The sequence below is a fragment of the Gossypium hirsutum genome, chromosome A09 (genome assembly GCF_007990345.1).
Source record: "Gossypium hirsutum isolate 1008001.06 chromosome A09, Gossypium_hirsutum_v2.1, whole genome shotgun sequence".
Taxonomy (NCBI): Eukaryota; Viridiplantae; Streptophyta; class Magnoliopsida; order Malvales; family Malvaceae; genus Gossypium; species Gossypium hirsutum.
This window is the reverse complement of record NC_053432.1, coordinates 30,718,510-30,741,245: the sequence shown is the minus strand read 5'-3', so window position 1 is coordinate 30,741,245 and position 22,736 is coordinate 30,718,510. Positions and strand designations below refer to the sequence as shown.

The 22,736-nt window shown below is 36.2% G+C and overlaps 1 non-coding gene across 1 annotated transcript; it reads right to left on the bottom strand.

The window, feature by feature from the left end:
* Positions 1 to 5,192: 5,192 nt before the first annotated feature.
* Positions 5,193 to 5,299, bottom strand: LOC121207379 (small nucleolar RNA R71). Its single transcript, XR_005902469.1, has one exon. It is a non-coding gene; the product is annotated as a small nucleolar RNA R71 (small nucleolar RNA).
* Positions 5,300 to 22,736: the final 17,437 nt, after the last annotated feature.

Here is a 22,736-nt window from a genome sequence, read left to right as displayed (position 1 = left end):
CGAGATAAAAATGATAATTTTATGACTTTTATGAAGTCCATGATGTGTAAGCATGCTTATGTGAAAGTTTCATGAAGAAATTCTATGCATAAAATGTCCAATTGAACTTTCGAGACCAAATTGAATTAGATGAAAAACTTGTGTTCTAGAAGCTTTTAGCATGAAATTGCTTTAGATTATAAATTAGAAGGTCCTAATTAGTAATCTGACCAATTTCTAAAATTTTGGACAAAAATGGACATGTGTAGGAAAAATTTGAAAGAAAGGCCTTAAGGGCATTTTGGTGATTTGGTAAATAAAAGAATAAAAAGGAGAAAATAAGTCAAAATTTGTGTCCGTCTTCCTCCCCCATTGCCGAAAATCTTAAGGAGCCATAGCTAGGGTTTTGTTCATCCTTTCAAGCTCAATAGTAAGTGTTCCCTAGCCCGTTTTTAATGTTCTTTACATTTTTGAAGTCCCCGTAGCTTGATTTACCTATTTCCACCCTTATTTTGAAGTAGGGTTTATGTATGAAAATTTACCCATGTGTGACATGCATGTATTTTGATAGTTTATGGAGAATATGAGAGTTTGGTGTGTGATAAACATCTTTCACAAGATGATTTTTCATGAAAACCACTAAAAAGGACTAAATTGAAAAAGGTGTAAAATAAGTGATAAAAATATGATTTTTATGGGAAGTATGGGCTATTATCAGTATAAGGGAAGTTCAGCTAGGCTTGAGTAAAAAAAATGAATGCATTTCATTTTACGAGCCTAGGGACTAAACTATAAATAAGTGAAAAGTAATTTTACCAAAGCACGAATTATGGGTTGATTTGAACAATGTGATTAATAAACAAGTTAAATTTGGCATTATAGATCAAGAAAAACGTGATCCGGGTCTTGATAGAGGGAAGAATAAAGTTTTTGATGAATAGGCTCGTTTATCATCATTTTGTACCGAGGTAAGTACATGTGTAAATAATGTGACAATATAGTATGTTTTGATGTGTTGATATTATGTGCAAAATATTTTATTATTATTATGTATGTTCTGCCTAAAGATGGTGTTGTAAGTACGAATGATATCATGGTCGTTATCCACGACATCACGAACAAGTGCAATGGAGATGATATGTATACGTGAGAAAGAATCCCGTTTGAACCTTAGGAATACTTTAGGATACTAGTGACATGTCACTAGGAATTAAGAAATCTGAACTTATTGTGTTGGTTTGGGTTCGTGACATATATGTGGCATCTGAGCTCATTGAGTTGGTTTGAGTTCATGATGGATGCGATACATGTAATTGGGTTCCGGGCGTTGGTCCTGTGTGTGTACTACCGATGGCTAGGTAGTCTTGAGTGCTTCAGATACCTGACAGCTTGTGTGAGCTGCCCGCGTAGTTACACCCTGACCAATAACTTATGTAAACAGGCCCGTGAGTAGCTCCATTGCGAGTGTTACATGTTATGAGGTAGCTTTGGCTACGTATGTATATGTGGCACTTATGTGCAACTTTTCTATGTATCCAATAGTATTCTGAATGTTCAACGAGCAATGCAATGAATGAGGTGATGAAAGTCCCAAATAGGACATGTTAAAGAAGGTATGATCATATGATATACTACGGGTAAGTACATGTATGTATGCTAAACTCATGAGCAATGCCTTGATAAAGGATGAATTGTGATGAGAAAGTATATCTATATGAACACTTGATAAATAACTCAAAATGCTTGAATGATGAATAATCTTTATGGTTATGTTATTATGTCTTTGTGTGATAATTGTTTACTATCATTGCATATTATTTGCATGTGGACTTACTAAGCTTTAATGCCTACCCCTTCCCTTTCCATCCTCTGTAGTACGACCAAGTTAGCTCGGGGATCGAAAGCTGTTGAAATATTCGATCACACTATCAAAAGAATATTGGGTATAGTGAATTTGATAACTTGAGTATGGATGCATAGGGGACTTGATTATTTTGTGATATGTGTCATGCAAATTTGGCCAAGTTGTAAAGGCCTCTAATATTGATGATTCATTTTGTAATGGCCATGTGACATGGCTTATATTTGAATGTTGGTTTGTAAACCGAATTGTCCATGCATGCATGAGTTACTGTCTTGATGATGTGAAATATAATTATTTGATGAAGTATGGATTAGATGCTAGAAGATAAGGAATAATTTAATGACTTAAGATGGCTATAGTCATGAGTGTATAACTTGAAGTTATGGTAACAAATTTGGTTATGCATGTAACTGGTGTGGAATGCTTCCAAATGGTGTGACTAATTGAATGTGCAATAGGATGACATTATGAAGATGTGAATATGCCATGATAGTGAATATTTGATTGTCTAAATATGTTAAGTTGCATGTCATGATACAAGTTTGAGTGAAGGAAAGATTGAGGGTGACAATTGGCTTGGAAAATAGCCTCTAAATGGTCCATACGGGTAGACACACGGGTATGTGTTTAGGCTGTGTGAGACACACGGTCTTTCCCCATGGGTGTGTTGGATGGCCGTGTGTCCCCTGTGGCCTATTTTTCAAAGTCAGTATACCTAGTAGAAAGCACACGGGCTAAGACACGGGCTTGTGTCTTGGCCGTGTGAGAAACATGGCCTACCCATACGGGCGTATGCTCTGGACACACGGTCTGGACACACGGACGTGTTATACAGCCATGTGATATATTTTGATGATGACGTCATAGTCAGAAAGTTACACGGGTTGAGGACACAGCCGTGTCCCAAGTCACGTGGGCGTGTGTGACCACACGGCCTACCCCCACGGGCGTGTGTCTCTCCAAAACAAGAAAAATTGTTAAGTTGCCCAAAATATTCTAAAGTTCTCGATTTAGTCCCGATCAACTTCCAATGGATGTTTTGGGCCTCGTATGCCCATACAAGGGACGAATTGTGTATGTATGAATGAAATTGATTTGTAGAAAAATTTTATAGCCTGATTTTCCATGAATGTCTAAGTAAAAGTCCGGTAATGCCTCGTACCCTGTCCCGGCGTCAAACACGGGTAAGGGGTGTTTGATAAACGCCAAATTATACATGTTTTTACCCAAATACTTAGCATATTTATGGATGTTTATTACTAGATTTGTGGATTTTGGTGCTCTTAATCTGGTTATTTCATGTTTTGTACTCAGGAGAGCACCAAGAATCAAAAGGAGCCAAAAACGAGCCAAAAAGGGACAAAACAAACCAAATCGAGAAGATGACATGGGCTAAGCCTTGCCACACGGGAAGCTCACACGCCCGTGTCTTTCGAGGGTGTCAACCAAGGTTTTCACGATTCACACGGCCTGACCATTGACCCACACGACCGTGTACAATTTAACGGATCGAACACGGCCTGGCAATCACGTCACACGGCCGTGGCACACGGGCGTGTCCCATTTTCAAAGAGTTGTATTTTACACGGAAAGGATACTTAGGGAGGAAGAAAGCCAATCCAAAGCCTATATAAACACCCTAAGTATGACTTAGAAAGGGGCCGCTCCCCTCCAGAACTTTTCTAGAGAACAAAACCACACGTCGGGAATTACTTGAAGGAAGCCAGACGGTCCATCCCAAAAGCCGGAGCTACTCCAAGACTGAAGATCTCTCTCAGAATTCCTTCAGGGGTTTTAGAGTTTTCTTTATGTTTTGTTATTTTCATACTTTTGAGATGTACTCTTATTTTATTATGAACTAAACCCCTTAGATACCTAAGGGGGTTGAAACCTATGATGGATCTTGTTATTATTATCTGAACTGTATGATAAATACTTGATTTGTTCTTAATTATATGTTTTTAACGCTTGAGTTAATATTCCGGGTATTAATTCATGATTTGATGTGCTTATGCAGAGAAGCAAAAGTCCCTGTCTAAGAGTAGATTTGGCATAAGTAAGCGGAGTTGATCGAATGCCTAGAAATAGGGTTACGAGATTTTACAGGATTAGGGTGAAACTTAATATGGGAGTCCATAGATCGATTTACTGCTTCCCTAGGGGTTATAATTATGAAAGAAATTTCGATTAATTCAACTGAGGGTTAGGTGTTATTAGTCTCGAAAGAGATAATAATATAGGTTAGGGAGTGTCACGGACAAGTCAAGTGAATAAATCGTCTGGTTCAGAGTCAGATAACAAGTGAAATCTAGGTGGATTCTTCCTTGGGTGTCGTCTTTATCAATTACTTTTCTTCAAATCTTTTTCCAAATTTTCTCTTTGCTTTTGTTTAATCAGTTAATTAGTTTAGTTAATTAGTTTAATAAACAACCCCTCTTTATTTCTAGGTTAAATAATAAAAAGATAGTCATTACTAGTACTTTTGGTTCCCTTGGGTACGATATCCCGATCTTGCCATTACTATACTATTGTTCAATAGGTGCGCTTGCCTTTTCGTCGTGATAATAGTTAGTCTAGGTTTGAGCTTCATTATAAATATTTATTACTTGTTACGAATCACGCGATCAAGTTTTTGGCGCCACTGCCGGGGAACTAAAATATTAGGAACGCTAAATTTTATTACTTTAGCCATTTATTTTTCTTGCAATTTAATTCTATTTTATTATTATTATCTATTAATTTACTTATTCTTTCTCTTGGCAGGTTTTTATAGTTTATGACTAGAAGAAACCCGTCGGGACCATTACTTTTTGACGAAGAAATTGATCAGACAGTTCGTGGAAATCAAAGAGAGATAAGGCACAGCTTACGATACACGGAGAATGAGCAAGAAGACAATACTCAACCCCCAATCAAAGAGATGACTAAAAACCAAGGCAATCAGCTACCTCCTGCAATTGCGGCTAATCAAAATCCTTCTCCACGCACTATGTATGATTATGCTAAACCTTCTTTAACAGGAATTGAATCTATCATAGTTAGACCTACTGTAGCTGCAAATACTTTTGAATTTAAACCTAACACCATTCAGATGATACAGCAGTTTGTTCAGTTTGATGGTTTGCAGGATGAAGATCCCAACGCTCACTTGGCAAATTTCCTGGAATTTTGCGATACATTCAAAATCAATGGCGTTTCTGATGATGCCATTCATCTTCAGTTATTTCCTTTTTTATTGAGGAACAAAGCTAAATAGTGGTTGAACTCGTTACCACGAGGGTCAATTACTACTTGGGAACAAATGACCGAGAAATTTTTACTAAAATACTTTCCGCCGGCTAAAATGGCTAAATTACGTAATTATATCTCTTTTTTTGTGCAAATGGATTTAGAAACACTTTATGATGCATGGGAGAGATACAAGGACTTACTGAGAAGGTGCCCTCACCATGGGTTACCACTTTGGCTGCAAGTACAAACATTCTTCAATGGTCTGAATCCCTCGACTCAGCAAATGGTTGACGCAGCTGCTGGCGGAACCATCAACAACAAAACACCTGAAGAGGCTTATGAATTCATTGAAGAAATGTCACTGAATAACTATCAGTGGCAAGTCATGAGGACTAAGCCAACAAAAATAGCCGGCGTTTGTAACGTCGACTCAGTTACTATACTGTCAAATTAGGTAGAACTTCTCAATAAAAAGATTGATGGTTTTCTTAGTTCTACGTAGGTACATCCAGTAATGAGGTGTGACTCAAGTGGAGGAGTTGTGCATACAGAATATCAATCATTCAATTCCACAACTGAAGAGGAACAAGTCAACTATATGGGAAACAATAACTTTAGATCTTAAAATAACCTATACAGTAATACTTATAATACAGGTTGGAAGAACCACCCAAATTTCTCCTGAGGTGGTCAAGGGAATCAAAAGCCACAAAATCCTCAGGGTTTTCAACAGCCACCTTATCAACAAGAAAAGAAACCAAACCTTGAGGAGATGCTCTCAAAATTCATATCAATGTCAGAAACCCGTTTCCAAAATACCGAGACAGCACTTAAAAATCAACAAGCATCGATCCAAGGACTCGAAACTCAGATAGGCCAGGTTTCCAAACTGATCTCCGAACGACCACGAGGTAGTTTGCTAAGTAATACCGAACCTAACCCAAGGGAACAAATCAACAAAATTAATACTCAAGATGACGAAGGAGTCATTGAGCTTGAACCAGAACCGAGGCAAGAAACTATGGTAAGCAAATGGAGAGATGAGGTAGGTCAAAATACAAACAAACCAGTGACTGTCAAATATAAACCTCGTGTGTCATACCCTAACACGACAAGGAAAGACCACTCAGACGAACAATTCAGTAAATTCCTCAAACTTTTGAAAAAATTACATATTAACTGACCGGTTATTGAAGCTTTGTCGTAGATGCCAAATGCAATGAAATTTTTAAAAGAGCTTTTAGTAAATAAGCGGAAGTTGGACGAAGCATCGCATGTGGAGCTAAATGCAGTCTGCTCAGCTATTCTACAGAATAAGCTACCCTACAGATTGAAAGATCCTGGGAGTTTTACAATTCTTTGTTTAATTGGTAGTTTAGATATAAGTCATGCATTAGATGATTTAGGGGCTAGTATTAATGTTATGCCTTACAAAATGTTTAAGCAACTAGGTCTTGGGAAACCTAAACAAACTAGGATGAGTATTCAATTGGCAGATAAAACTATAATATTTCCAAGGCGTATTATTGAAGATGTACTCATGAAAGTAGATAAGTTCATATTCCCCGTTGATTTCGTTGTTCTAAAAATATAGGAGGATAATAACACCCCTTTGATTTTAGGAAGGCCATTTTTAGCAACTGCTAAAACAATTATTGATGTTGGCCCAGGTGAGCTTACACTTCGTGTGGGAGACGAAACGGTCACCCTTCAAGCTCGTAATTCTGGCATCACATCGAACATTAAAGGTAATAGTCCACACCAATATACTAAAACTGACAATATGACTTTGCAGAAATAAAGCTTCAAAGAAGTTCACGAGCCATATTCTAGAAATGATAAAGGACACATTCATGAAGAACGAAGGCTACGGATAGAGGAGCTAGACGAATGGCGAGTACACAAACCGAGAACACATGACAAACCAAAACTATGTCAAAACAAGGCCGATACCTCTTCAAATCAACTTAAGGTTAGCGGTAAAGTCTTACTAGAGGCTGCAGATCCCCACATTGTCACTACCACTCCGAATGAGAAAATCCCTCTTACGGTACTCAGCATTTTTCCATTCAGTACCGTGGAGGTGAGTCACCCAAAGTTCGGCACTTTTAAGGTAAACAACACCCGATTAAAACCCTATTTTGATGAGGTTGATAGCAGGAATGAGGAGTATAAACTCCTCGAACCACCCTGACCATTCACTAGAGAGGTAAGTCGAGCTTGGACTATAAATAAGCGCTTCTCGGGAGGCAACCCGAGCACTAACATATTCTGATTTCTTTATTTTCAATTTCTAACACTTTAAATCATTAGATTTATCTTTGGATTGCAAAGTTTTTTAGCACACACGGCCAGGAGCACGGGCGTACCTAAGACCGTGGCCAAGCAGGGGAAGAAACACGGCCGTGCGATACGGTAGTGTAGAAGCAGGACATGATCTCCCCAAAACACGAGATGCGATAAATTCCTACGGCCGTTCGACATGGCCGTGGGTGAACTTGATAGGAGAACACGGGCGTGGGAATGGTAAAACACGGGCGTGCCAGGGGTAAGGCTCGATTCTGTTTCTTTGACATGGGTGTGAGACATGCCCGTGCTGATAAACCATCGACAACAATACACGGGTATGGTACCCTAACACACGGGCGTGGGAGAAGCGAACAAGGCTAGGCACGACCGTGCGATATGGCTGTGTGCCACACACGCCCGAGACACACGGGCGTGGGATAGTAGCCGGGCACGACCTAAATTTTAAAATTTGAAAAACACGGGCTTACTTTCAGAGTACATGGGCGTGGCCCTAGGCCGTGTGCACCTCCCCTATATAAGCAAATCACTGTTCATTTTCTTCTTCCTTTCAAAACCCTAGCCGAAATCTCCCCTTCCCCACTCTCTAATCCCTATTCCGGCCGCCATTACCCAGATTCTCACTTCTCCAACCCTCAAACCACCTTAAAATCAACTCCCCTGAATCAATCCTCACTTTCCCCTCTCTTTTCCCTCCATTTTCCCTCCACACGGCTGTACACTCACGCCCCACGCTCGTGCTCGCCATCAACATGCCCGTGCGCCGCTCTACAACAGTTTTTGGTTCACTTTCTCAACCTTGTTTTTCCAATTTGTGTTGCTACATTAGTATTCTATATGCTTTACAAAGATATTGTTAATATTACCAAGTTGCTCTAATTAAGTTAGGAATTTGCTTTAGTATTTTCTATATTTGGATTGTTTAAACTACTAAATATCATATACTAGTTCTAGGATTCTTGCTTAACCGATGATGCATTTTATGCTTATACATTTTTAGGTACATTATGTCATCATCGAGAGGCAAGAATGCCGCGGTCAAAGTTCGGTACCAATTCCTTGAGTTTCTGCAAGCTTCGCAGGAGGAGCTATTTCAGATATTATGCGCGCGACCCCTCACTACAGGTTGCTGCATTGACTGGGCTACCGTAGAGCAAGTCTAGCTAGCTGATGCCATCCGCGCCCTCTTGTCCACAAACCCATGGAAACGGTTCTTTGCCATTATCGAGCCCACTTATTTAGAGCTAACTTTAGAATTATGCTCCACTTTTCATTTACATGTGGTGATGACGAACAATGATGACCCAGGCACCATTCACTTCCGATTAGGCGATCTAGTTCACGCGATGAGTGTCCCAGAGTTTGGAGTCGCTCTGGGAGTTTACACCGATGAGTTTATGGAGGAGGAGGACATGAATGCACTACCACGCAATATCCACATTTCTCCCTCCTTGTGCTAGAAGGCTTTGGCACCACTCTCTTCCACCTACGACCCCAGCCGCTCGAAGGCCTCAGCTCTCGCCCTTTCCCTACGCAATCTACATGCCATATTGGCACACACCTTGATCGAATGGAGAGAGGGCACCGGCATTGTCAACACCCACAATGCCTACTATTTATGGTGCATGGAGAATGCACACGTGACTGACTTGGCATATTTCATCACTTTTGCCATTCGCCATCAGACCGAGCGGCATCGGAGAGGGGTAATCTCTATCGGACCCTACGTGACGCGCCTTGCCAGACACTTCGGCCTCTTCAACACGTGGCCCAATTATTAGTGCTTACACTGATCGGTCAGATGTCCCTACAGGGCATCACGACTATGTTACACATGAGGATGATCGAGCGCCGACGTGGGATTGATCCTCCTCAGTATCGTCTCACTCATGCCATTGGCGATGAGGATCTAGAGGACATTCCTGATGATGTCCCCCACAGCATGAGAAGCCTTCTACCACCCACCTAGGGAACGACCAGTTCAAGTGGCTGCTTCATTGGCACACCTTTCCGATCGACTCGCTCATTTCGAGCAGTATTGCACTACACAGTTTGAAATGATTCACGAGCAAGATCGGCGACGTGACAGACAGATGGACGACATGCAGGCCATGATGCAGCAGCTGTGCCAGCACTTCCACATCGCCACTCCAGTGCCACCACCTGAGGGATCCACTGACGAGGATCATTGAATCATTTTATCTTTTTATTTTTATTTTCATTTCATTTCAATTTTATTATTTTCTTTTGAAAGACATATCTATATTAGTAAATTTTAGTTTCTTCATTTTTCTGGTATCTCCAACAAGTAATCCCACTGCACTCTCTTCCACACCAACTCTTAATAAGCTCTTCATGATTCTACAGACTTCCAAGCAAAGCTGCTAGGAATATTTTACGGAATGAAGAAACAAATGGGAAACAATACCTTACGAATGCCATGTTCAACGACCCAATTTCGTCATCTAGCTAAGAACAGTGGTAGCTACCACTTTCCCTAAACACTCCAGCCTCAGAATCAAGCTCCACATCCATATAACAGGGAGTTTCACCTCTTTCTCTATTATGATTTTCTTTATTTTGATTAATCTATCTTTGTACATTGAGGGCAATGTACATCTTAAGGGTGTGGGGGGTGAACATGAACATGATGCCTAACTTTTTGCATTATTCTCAAATCCCTGAATTTGATCTTATGCTTAAGTGATTTTCTCATAATATTGATCGAATGAATTTTGATTGATCTATAATTATTGTTGATATGTCATGAATTAGACCATGGGAATTATGCATGATTATTTGATTATAGGACATTAGAATCGAGCATGATAATTTGATATTTTGAGAACTAAAATTTTTAGATTATTTTCCTAAATTGCAGTAGTATCTTGAAATCTTAAGTATACAGGAATGACATCAAAAACCCAAATTTTTGGTGAGATTTTTGAGCCTTTTGAGCATATAGCTTTCTTTCTTGCTCACTTTTTTTGTGGTTTGAGTCTGTCAACATTGAACTGTTATTCTAGAACTTGCTTCAATTATACATGTCGAGACCACACGTATGATTTGATATACTGAGATGATAAAGACACTTAGGATTTAACCCACTTACTCCATAAAAAGCCTTCCCACATATTTCAACCCTTAGTAAACCCCCTTGAGCCTACTAACCCTTTTTAGTAATTAACCCTCATCATTAACCTATTAACCCATTATTGTTGAAATCCTCTTACTTAATTTACCTTTTTTTTGGGGGATTATTTTTAATATTGTTACCTCACTATGTTCACCATTTTTTGTTACTGAATCAGGAAGTATGATTTCTATATTGTATTGACTTGATTTGTTCTAAAAAAAAAGAAACTCAATATTATTATTGCAATGCTCAGCAAGCTAAAGTTTTCATGAGCTCATGTAATATAGATCTAGATATTTGTTTGTGATTCAGTAATTAAGTTATTGATAGTGGGGTAATATATTGAAATTATCTCGATTCTAACCTTTGTCTCTTTAGCTTGTATCTATAACTGTAACCTAAACCTCGTTACAACCATGCAAAGACCTTTTGATTAGTGTATCATATCATTTACAAGTGGTGGAGATTTGATTTTCATGCAAGCCTATGGTAATAACTTCTCATGTTAGACAATCGAGTGCTTAATCTTGAACCGTAAACACTTTGAGTGATTTGAGTGAATCTTTAGTGAGGATGTCATCTCTTGTATATTTAGGACTAAAGTTAATTACTTAGAGGAAGGAGATTACCTATGATTTTATTATCAAAATATTTGATTTATATTGCTTGTGGCTTTTAATGCCCCTATAGTTGAATTCTCACTGTATGATTTTTTATGAAATAGTTTGTAACATTATCAGTAATGATTATGTGATTGAAAGGAATGAATTCTACCAGTAAATGAGAGTTTTGCTTGAGGATAAGCAAATGCTTAAGTGTGGGGGTATTTGATAAATGCCAAATTATACATGTTTTTACCCAAATACTTAGCATATTTATGGATGTTTATTACTAGATTCGTGGATTTTGGTGCTCTTAATCCAGTTATTTCATGTTTTGTACTCAGGAGAGCTACAAGAATCAAAAGGAGCAAAAAATGAGCCAAAAAGGGACAAAACAGACTAAATCGAGAAGATGACACGGCCTAAGCTTTGCCACACGGGCAACTCACACGCCCGTGTCTTTCGAGGGTGTCGACCAAGGTTTTCATGATTCACATAGCCTGGCCATTGACCCACACGGCCGTGTGCAATTTAACGAATCAAACACGGCCTGGCAATCACATCACATGCCAATCCAAAGCCTATATAAACACCCTAAGTATGACTTAGAAAGGGGCCGCTCCCCTCCAGAACTTTTCTGGAGAACAACCACACGTCGAGAATTACTTGAAGGAAGCCAGACGATCCATCCCAAAAGCCGGAGCTACTCCAAGACTGAAGATCTCTCTCAGAATTCCTTCAGGTGTTTTAGAGTTTTCTTTATGTTTTGTTATTTTCATACTTTTGAGATGTACTCTTATTTTATTATGAACTAAACCCCTTAGATACCTAAGGGGGTTGAAACCTATGATGGATCTTGTTATTATTATCTGAACTGTAAGATAAATACTTGATTTGTTCTTAATTATATGTTTTTAACGCTTGAGTTAATATTCCGGGTATTAATTCATGATTTGATGTTCTTATGCAGAGGAGAAAAAGTCCCTGTCTAAGAGTAGATTTGACATAATTAAGTGGAGTTGATCGAACACCTAGAAATATGGTTACGAGATTTTACCGGATTAAGGTGAAACCTAATATGGAAGTCCATAGATCGATTTATTGCTTCCCTAGGGGTTTTAATTAAGAAAGAAATTTTGATTAATTCAACTGAGGGTTAGGTGTTATTAGTCTCGAAAGAGATAATAATATAGGTTAGGGAGTCTCACGGATCAAGTCAAGTGAATAAATTGTCTGGTTCAGAGTCAGATAACAAGTGAAATCTAGGTGGATTCCTCATTGGGTGTCGTTTTTATCAATTACTTTTCTTCAAGTCTTTTTCCAAATTTTCTCTTTGCTTTAGTTTAATCAGTTAATTAGTTTAGTTAATTAGTTTAATAAACAACCCCTCTTTATTTCTAGGTTAAATAATAAAAAGACAATCATTACTAGTACTTTTGCTTCCCTTGGGTATGATATCTTGGTCTTGCCATTACTATACTATTGTTCTATAGATGCGCTTGCCTTTTCGTCGTGATAATAGTTAGTCTAAGTTTGATCTTCATTATAAATATTTATTACTTGTTACGAATCACGCGATCAGTGTTACACGTGTAACATGACCGTGCGTCGCACACGGCTAAGACACACACCCGTGTGGACAAAAATAGGCTATTTGCAAAGCCAATTATCCACCCATTTTGGATCATTCCTACAAGCATAAAACCAAGCACATTTCATGACCAAATGGCAATTAGAACCATACTCAAACATGCATATTTCAATCTATATTATCACCAATCAATTTTAAACTCAATTTCATATCAAAGCATTCCAAGTTCATATACTAAAAATCAATCCATATAACAACTATAAATTTAGCCATATCACATGGCATGATTTACACTTCACAAAACATATCACAATAGTCCTAGCCTATATATGCCATACTTCAATATTCACATTTTCAAAAGGTACCAAAATAGAGTTTAATAGTGTGGTGATGATCCTCCATGATTCCCGAGCTCACGATAGCTTCAATAAATTATAAAATAATGCAACACACACAAAGTAAACTTTCAAAAGCTTAGTAAGCCATATACAAATAAACTTATTACATATCACGATTTTAAATTAAATCATTTATATGAATCATGGCATAACATAATAGCAAGTTCATATTTCTCATTTAGCTCATTTGTTCATAATCACTTACTTAAAAGTGCACCACATTTCCATGTAGCTCACATATCAAAAGATCATATTTATACTCACTTTTCATTGCCACATTTCATATATAGTTCATACATACCTAAATAGGATATACATTTGCATAGTCATTTGTTTCTCGAAAAGCCAGTTGAACCATTTGGAATCAATAAGGATACTCAGATAGCTTGGAAAGCTCATACAATGCCAACGTCCCAGATGTGTTCTTACATGTAATCAAATATCGATGCCATTGTCCCAGATAGGTTCTTACACGAAATCATATACGATGCCAATGTCCTAGACATGGTCTTAGACGAAAATCTCAAACCGATGCCTACGTCCCAGATGTGGTCTTACACGAAATCACATATCGGAATCCTATGTCATGACATATGTATCCTAACTATTCCTATGGTTCGTACGGGGCTTTTCGGACGTCGTCTCATTATCAAAACTTTCTCGGATTTCACATATGGTCTTCCATATTCATCCATCACAATTCAATATCATATAAGCAATAATAATTCAATTCAAACACATTTATTTGTATATCGACTTACCTTGAACGAGAACGAAAGGAAATGAACGGCTATTCGACTACTTTCGACTTTTCCTGATCTAATTCTATTTTCTTTGGTTCTTGATCTAAACACATTCAAATTTAACTCTTTCATTCAACAAATCATTCAATTTAATCCATTAACACATATTTAGGGCATTTGACAAATTAGCCCTCATATTTTCACATTTTGACATTTAAGTCCCTATTTCATAAATCACAAAATATACAAAATTTCTTTATACATATGCTTGGCCGAATATTCCCTTAGCTCATATAAGCCCACATATTTCATTTATTTCACATTTTAATCCTTCAAAATCTCATTTTTACAATTTATCCCAAATTACTCAAATTTATAAAAAATTCAAATACAAAACATAATAATCTAACACATATCTTTCATTTTTCATCAATTAACAGCATAAAACTCACAATATCATCAATGGATCAACTTAAAATCTTCATCAAATTCAGAAATTGAGGCATGGGCTTAATAGAACACAAAGCAACAATCACAAAAACGTAGAAATTATAAAAAACGGATCAAAAACCATACCTTAATCACCAATTTCCTTAGGCGAACCCTAGGAACTCTTTTTCTTTCTTTTTCTTTCAATTTTCTAGCAAATAAGATGAACGTATAACTAATTTCATGTTTTCTTTTATTTATTATATCATTTATACATAGTTTACTATTATGCCCTTAATGAAATAACATTAAAATTCCAATAACTACTGGCATTTTTGTCCATCCATTATTCAAATGGTATATTAACCACATAAGTACCTCTCAATTATAAAGACACATCAATTCGACCATTATTCAAATAGAAGGACAATTTTGCATTTTCTGCGATTTAATCCTTTTTCATAATTTGACACACAAACGATAAAATTAAATCACAGAATTTTCACAAATATCAATTCACATATTATTAGCACAAAAAATAATATTAAAATATTTTTCTGACTCGAATTTGTGGCCCCGAAACCATTATTTTGACTAGGGTCTAAATTGGGCTATTACAACTCTCCCCTCTTAGGGATTTTTGTCCCCGAAAATATTGCCGTTGAATAGATTCTGATATTGCTGTCTCATAGCATCTTCGGCCTCCGATGTAGCCTCTCCAACATCGTGTCGATGCCACATAAATTTTACTAACGGAATTTTCTTGTTTCTCAATTCTTTAACCTCACGAGCTAAGATACGGATTGGTTCCTCTTCATAAGTCATATCAAACTGAATTTCTATTTCAGACGAAGAAACCACATGCGAGGGATCTGATCTATATCTTCAAAGCATCGATACGTGAAATACATTGTGGATCTTTTCTAGCTTAGGTGGCAACAACAATCTATAAGCAACTTGCCCGACACGATCGATAATCTCAAATGCTCCAATAAACCTCAGCCTCAATTTGCCTTTTCTTCTGAATCGAAGTATTTTTTTCCATGGAGATACTTTTGAAAACACTTTATCGCCAATCTCAAATTGAATATCTTTTCATTTTGAATCTGCATATGATTTCTGACAATTAGAAGCTGCTTTTAAACTTTTACAAATCACTTTTACTTTCTGTTCAGTCTCTTATATCAAATTAACTCCGTGTATCTTATTTTCAATGAGTTCAGACCAATACAATGGTGTACGACATTTTCTACCATATAAGGCTTCATACGGTGCCGTTTTAATGCTTGATTGAAAACTATTATTATATACGAATTCAATCAATGGCAAATATTGTTCCCACGAACCTTCAAACTCAAGAATGCAACATCTCAACATATCCTCGAGAATATGAATAATCCGCTTGGATTAACCATTCGTCTATAGGTGAAAAGCAGTACTGAAGTGCAATTTCGTACCTAAAGCCTCTTGTAGTTTCTTCCAAAATCGCGAAGTGAATCTGGATCTCTATCTGACACAATAGACAATGTCACCCCGTGCAATCTCACAATATCAGAAATGTATAACTCAGCTAATTTATCAAGCGAGTAGTCAGATCGTACTGGAATAAATGAGCTGATTTGGTCAATCGGTCAACTACAACCCAAATCACATCTTTCTTTCTCAGAGATAGGGGTAAACCTGAAACAAAATCCATCTTTATTCTATCCCATTTCCACTCTGGAATCATAATCGGCTATAAAAAATCGGATGACACTTGTGTTTAGCTTTAACTTGCTGACAGATTAAACATTTTGAAACAAAGTCAGAAATATCTCTTTTCATTCTAGACCACCAGTAATGCTATTTCAAATCATTATACATTTTCGTATTGCCCGATGAACAGATAGATGATTGCTATGAGATTCTTTCAAAATCATCTAAATTAACTCTGGATTTCTCGAAATACAAATTCTATCTCGGAATCTTAGACAATCATTATTATCAACACTAAATTCTGAATCAGAATTCAATTTACACTAAGCTCGTTTTGCTATTATCTCATTATTAATTTTCTGGGCATCACAAATTTGCTGTAAAAACAACGATCTTACTTTCAATTCAACTAAAATTGAACCATCATCAGACAGAACCAAATGAGCATTCATTGCACGTAAAGCAAACAATGATTTCCTACTCAAAGCATCAGCAACAACATTTGCTTTTCCCAAATGATAATCAATAACAAGCTCGTAGTCTTTTAACAGTTCTAGCCATCTTCTCTGTCGCAGATTCAAATCTTTTTGAGTCATCAGATATTTCAGGCTCTTATGATCTGCAAAATCGTGACATTTTTCACCAAATAAATAGTGACGCCAAATCTTCAAAGCGAACACAATTGCAGCTAATTTAAGGTCGTGCGTCGGATAATTCTTTTCATGTGGCTTCAATTGTCTCGAGGCAGAGGCTACAACATTGCCTTCCTGCATCAAAATGCATCCTAGACCATTCAACTTTGCATCACTATATATCACAAATTCTTTATCAAATTCTGGTTGTACCAACACTGGAGCTTCAGTCAATAGTGCTTTCAACTGTTCAAAACTTTTCTGACATTTATTTGACCACTTGAACTTAACATAATTTTATAACAATCTCATCAACGGAGTAGCAATCATAGAAAAGCCTTTTACGAATCGTCAGTAATAACCATCAATGTAACACCTCTAACTTGTATCAGTCGCCGGATCAGGGTTACGAGACATTACTGAACATAAGTACAGTTTTGAACATTCTCATTTGCTAACACAAGTCATATTCATAAATATATACAAACATATTTATACTTATTAAATATACAATTTCCTAACAGAACGTATCTAATACTTATTCAATATTAAACTTCATCATTTATACCAATTTTACCAACCACATAAACATCATATACACATATACACTTCCATTACAAACCAAATCATAATGACAAACATATATAATCAACATACATACACAGGTACATACATATATAATCAACATCTTACTCGACTGTTAAGCCAAATTACAAAACCTTTACAAGATATAATATGTCTTAAATAACCTTTACCATCAATGCCCATACACATTTAACACCTATATCACACTTATCAATCAATTTCACCTATATACTTTATCTATATACAATTAAAACCGAATCATTTAATTATACTTATGAAAATTTATATACACCATGACCAACTTATCAACCATAATCAAACCATTTCCAAAACATATACTACAAATCACATATACCATTCGTTCATAGTATATAACATCATAACCACATCCATTAACCATTACCACTCATAAATCAAACCACAAGTTCACTCATATCATTTATGGCATATATATACCTTGACCGAACTTCATCACCTTTAGCACTTATATTTTTATCACCTAAATTAATCACATAACCAAATCATCAAGATCATATTCAATTCACTCCATCATCATTCACGCATAGCACACTTAAATATTATACCCGTAAGAACATAAAATCATAAATCAACTTAGCCATTTTCGCATGGCTTTAGTTATACATAACTATAATTCAACATTTCCTAACAAAACACATTTCAGCCTATACATGCCATAATTTAAGTTCAATAATTTAAATACCAAAGCTGTGGATAGTGTGGTGAACTTTGCTGACGATCCCCGAGCTTGTAACTTGAATCCAAAATCTATAAAACAAAAACACATATATATACACAGAGTAAGCTTTTATAGCTTAGTAAGTCATAATAAAATATCAACTCAATAATATATTCAACTCCTTAAAATTTAAAATAAACTAATTTATTATATCAATGTCATATTTAATTTCAACTTAATCAATCCATTACCATACATGATTAACATAACTATCACCTTGGTCGAATACTTATAAGGTTAACAATTTACTAATTTTCATTCAACTTTCAAAGCCAAATATCATTATATATTCAAATATACTTCCACACATTTACACAAGCTCACTAAACAAAATTTAACTTCATATACCAACATCACTCATCTGGCCGAATATACAAGATCCAATATAACATCACATATGTACATACCTATATGGCCGAATATACAATATCAAATATAACATCACATATGTACATACCTATATGGCCGAATATACAAAATCATTTAGCTCAGCTTACTTGCTTAATTACCACATCAACATGAAGTCTTATAGGCATAGGCTTGAATATAAATCACTGGTATAAAACCTGCTAGGCATAAGCCTGAGTCACACACCGGCACAAGGCCTGCTAGACTCAAAATCTGATTTTATTCACCGGCAATAAGCTTGCTAGGCATAATGCCCGATTAAATTCACTAGCAGAAGGCTTTCTAGGATCATAGCCTGAATATCATTATTATAAAGCTATCTCATAAACAATTTATATATCGAACATTTCAAATATTCCACACAATTCATACTGTCTTACAAATATTATAACTCAATCGAGTCAAACTCAAATGCATTATCTCTATGCTTTATCGCATTCGACTAACTATACCATAAATCTATAAATTCCAAATCAGCATATTAAACTATGTTACATTCAAAATTAATGATGTCTAATTGCTTAAAGACTTACCTCAGATATCGACGAACGATGTAAATCGACTATTCGACTTTTTTTGTTTTTCCCCGATCCAAGTTCAATTTCTTTTGCTCTTGATCTATACAATTTCAAATTAATCTCATTCAAACACAATTTCATTCAATTTAATCCAACACATAAATGGAAAAATTACCATTTTACCCCGATATTTCATATTTTTACAAATTAGTCCTAATTGCATAAAACACAAAACAAGCAAAAATTGCTTATACTATACTTAGGCCGAATACTCCCCATACCCAAACAAGTCCTCAAATTTCATTTATTTTGCATTTTAGTCCTTCAATTTATTATTTTTTCAATTTAGTCCTAATTACTCAAAATCTTCAAAAACTCCAATATAAAACATGTTAATCTAAAATATATTTTTGATATTTCATCATCAAACATCACAAAACACAAATATTCATCAATGACATAACTCAAAATATGCATCAAAATCTGAAATTTAAGCATGGGTAGGATAGTACTTGAAGCAACGATCTCAAAAAAGTAAAAATTATCAAAAACCGAAGTAAAAACATACCTTGATTTAGCTTGAGAAGTAGCCGAATGTTCAAAGCTTTATAAACCTTTATTTTTTTTAAGTTTCAATCATAAGAAATAAAATGAAGAACATGGCTTTAATTATTATATGTTTTATTATATACATATTATTTCATAATTTACATATTTAACCTTATGTTAAAAATATAAAACCATTTTAAATGCATGGTCACAACCATCCATGATATTTAACTAAGGTCAAATTACATTTTAAATACCTCCACCTACAAAGACATATTCATTTTAGCCCTTTTACAATTAACCATCAAATTTTTATTTTACGCGATTGAGCCCTTTTATTTAATTGGACACTCAAATTATAAAATTAAATTACGAAAATTGCACAGACATAAATTTACACAAAATAAACACAGAAAATAATTTTAAAATAATTTTTTGACTCAGATTTGTGGTCTCAAAACCACCATTTTGATTAGGATGTAAATTGGGCTATTACAACTCTCCCACCTTAGGAATTTTCGTCCCCGAAAATCTTACCGGTGAATAGGTTCGGATTACGCTCTTTCATTGCATCCTCTGGCTCCCATGTTGCTTCCTCAGCTACATGTTTATGCCACAATACTTTAACCAATGAAATTTTCTTATTTTGCAACTCTTTAATATCACGAGCCAGAATACGAATAGGATCTTCCATGTACGTCATATCGGACTTAATCTCAATTTCGGTCGGGCTAATCATGTGTGAAGGATTGGATCGATATCTTCGAAGCATCGAGACATGGAATACATTGTGGATCTTTTCTAGCTCAGGTGGCAACAACAGTCTATAAGCAACTTGCCCGGTACGTTTTATAACCTCATATGACCCAATAAATCTCGGACTCAATTTGCCTTTACGACCGAATCTAAGTATTTTCTTCCAAGGTGAGACTTTCAAAAATACTTTATCCCCAATTTGAAACTCTATATCTTTTCGTTTCAAGTCCGCGTATGATTTTTGATGATCTTATGCTGTTTTCAGACTTTCACGAATTACCTTCACTTTCTATTCAGTTTCTCTGATCAAATCGACCCCGTATATCATATTTTCACTGAGTTGAGTCTATTACAATGGTGTATGACATTTACGGCCGTATAAAGCCTCGTAAGTTTCCATTTTAACACTCGATTGAAAGCAGTTATTATATGCAAATTGAATCAAAGGTAGGTATCGTTCCCATATACCTTCAAACTCAAGAATACAACATCTCAACATATCCTCAAGTATCTAAATGATTCGTTCGGACTGACCATCTGTTTGGGGATGAAAAGCAGTGCTAAAATGTAATTTCATACCTAGTGCATCTTATAGTTTTTTCCAAAATCGCGATGTAAACCTCGGATCTCTATCCTAAACAATAGAAATAGGCACATCGTGTAATATCACAATCTGAGAAACATACAATTCAGCCAGCTTATCAAGCGAGTAATCTGTACGAACCGGAACAAAGTGAGCCGATTTAGTCAATCTATCCATAATAACCCAGATTGCATTTTTCTTGTTCGGTGTCAATGGTAAACCGGATACAAAATCCATCGTGACTCTGTTCCATTTCCATTCAGGTATCATGATCGAATGAAGCAATCCACAAGGTACCTGATGTTTGGCTTTTACTTGCTGACAGAATTAACATTTCAATACAAAGTAAGAAATGTCTCATTTCATACCTTGCCACCAATAGTGCTGTTTCAGATAATTATACATCTTCGTACTACCCAGGTGAACAGATAACCGATTGTTATGAGCTTCTTACAAAATAATCTGAATCAACTCTGTATTTCTCGGAACGCATATTCGATTTCTGAACCGCAAACATCCCTCAACATCTGCTTGAAATTCTAAATCAACATTCAAATCACATTGAGCCTGCTTTACTATCAAATCAATATTGACCTTTTGAGCTTCGTAAATCTACTGAATAAATAACGATCTTGCTTTTCACTCGGCTATTATCGCATCATCATCTGACATAACCATATATGCATTCATTGCACGAAAAGCAAAAAGGGATTTTCAACTTAGAGCATCAGCAACAACATTAGCCTTTCCCGGGTGGTAGTCAATTACAAGCTCGTAGTCTTTTAACAATTCTAACCATCAGCGTTGTCTCAAATTTAGATCTTTCTGAGTCATCAAGTACTTCAGGCTTTTATGATCAAAATAAACATGACATTTTTCACCGAACAAATAGTGGCGCTAAATTTTCAATGCAAACACAATAGCTGCCAATTCAAGATCGTGCGTCCGATAGTTCTTTTTATGTGGCTTTAACTGTCTCGAGGTATAAGCCATAGCTTTGCCTTTCTGCTTCAAAACATATCCCAAACCATTTAAAGATGCCTCACTATAGATAACAAATTTTTTACCCGATTCTGGCAGAATTAGCACTAGAGCTTCGGTCAAAAGGGCTTTCAACTGATCAAAACTTTTTTTGCACTTTTCTGACCACTCAAACTTAACATCTTTCTGCAGTAGCTTTGTCATCAGGGTTGCAATTATAGAGAAACCTTTCACAAATCGTCTTTAGTAACCAACAAGTCCTAGAAAACTTCTGACTTCAGAAATGTTTCTCGGAGGTTTCCGGTCCAGTATTCCTAAAATCTTACTTGGATCAACCCAAATACCTGATGCTGAAACAACATGTCCCAGAAAGCTAACTTCGTGTAACTAGAACTCACATTTATTAAACTTCACATACAACTATTTTTCTCGCAAAGCCTGTAATACAAGCCTCAAATGCTTGGCATGTTCGGTTTCATTATAGGATTAGATCAATATATCATCAATAAACACAACCACGAACCGATCCAAATACTGTCTGAAGATCCGATTCATCAAATCCATAAAAATAGCAGGTGCATTAGTAAGTCCAAAAGGCATAACAAGAAACTCATAATGTCCATACCTCATTCGGAAAGCAATTTTTAGCACATCGGAATCTCTAACTTACAACTGATAATAACCCGATGTCAAATCTATCTTCGATAACACTGAAGCCCCTTTCAACTGATCGAACAGCTCGTTAATCCTTGGAAACGGATATTTATTCTTTATAGTCACCTTATTTAGCTCGCGATAATTAAATACACATTCTCATAGTTCCATCTTTCTTTTTCACAAATAGAACAGGCGCACCCCAGGGATAAAAACTCGGACTTGCGAAACCTCTATCTGTTAACTCTTGCAACTGTGCTTTCAACTCTTTTAATTCAGTAGGTGCCATCCGATAAGGAGCTATTGAAATCGGAGTCATCCCCGGTACTAACTCAATA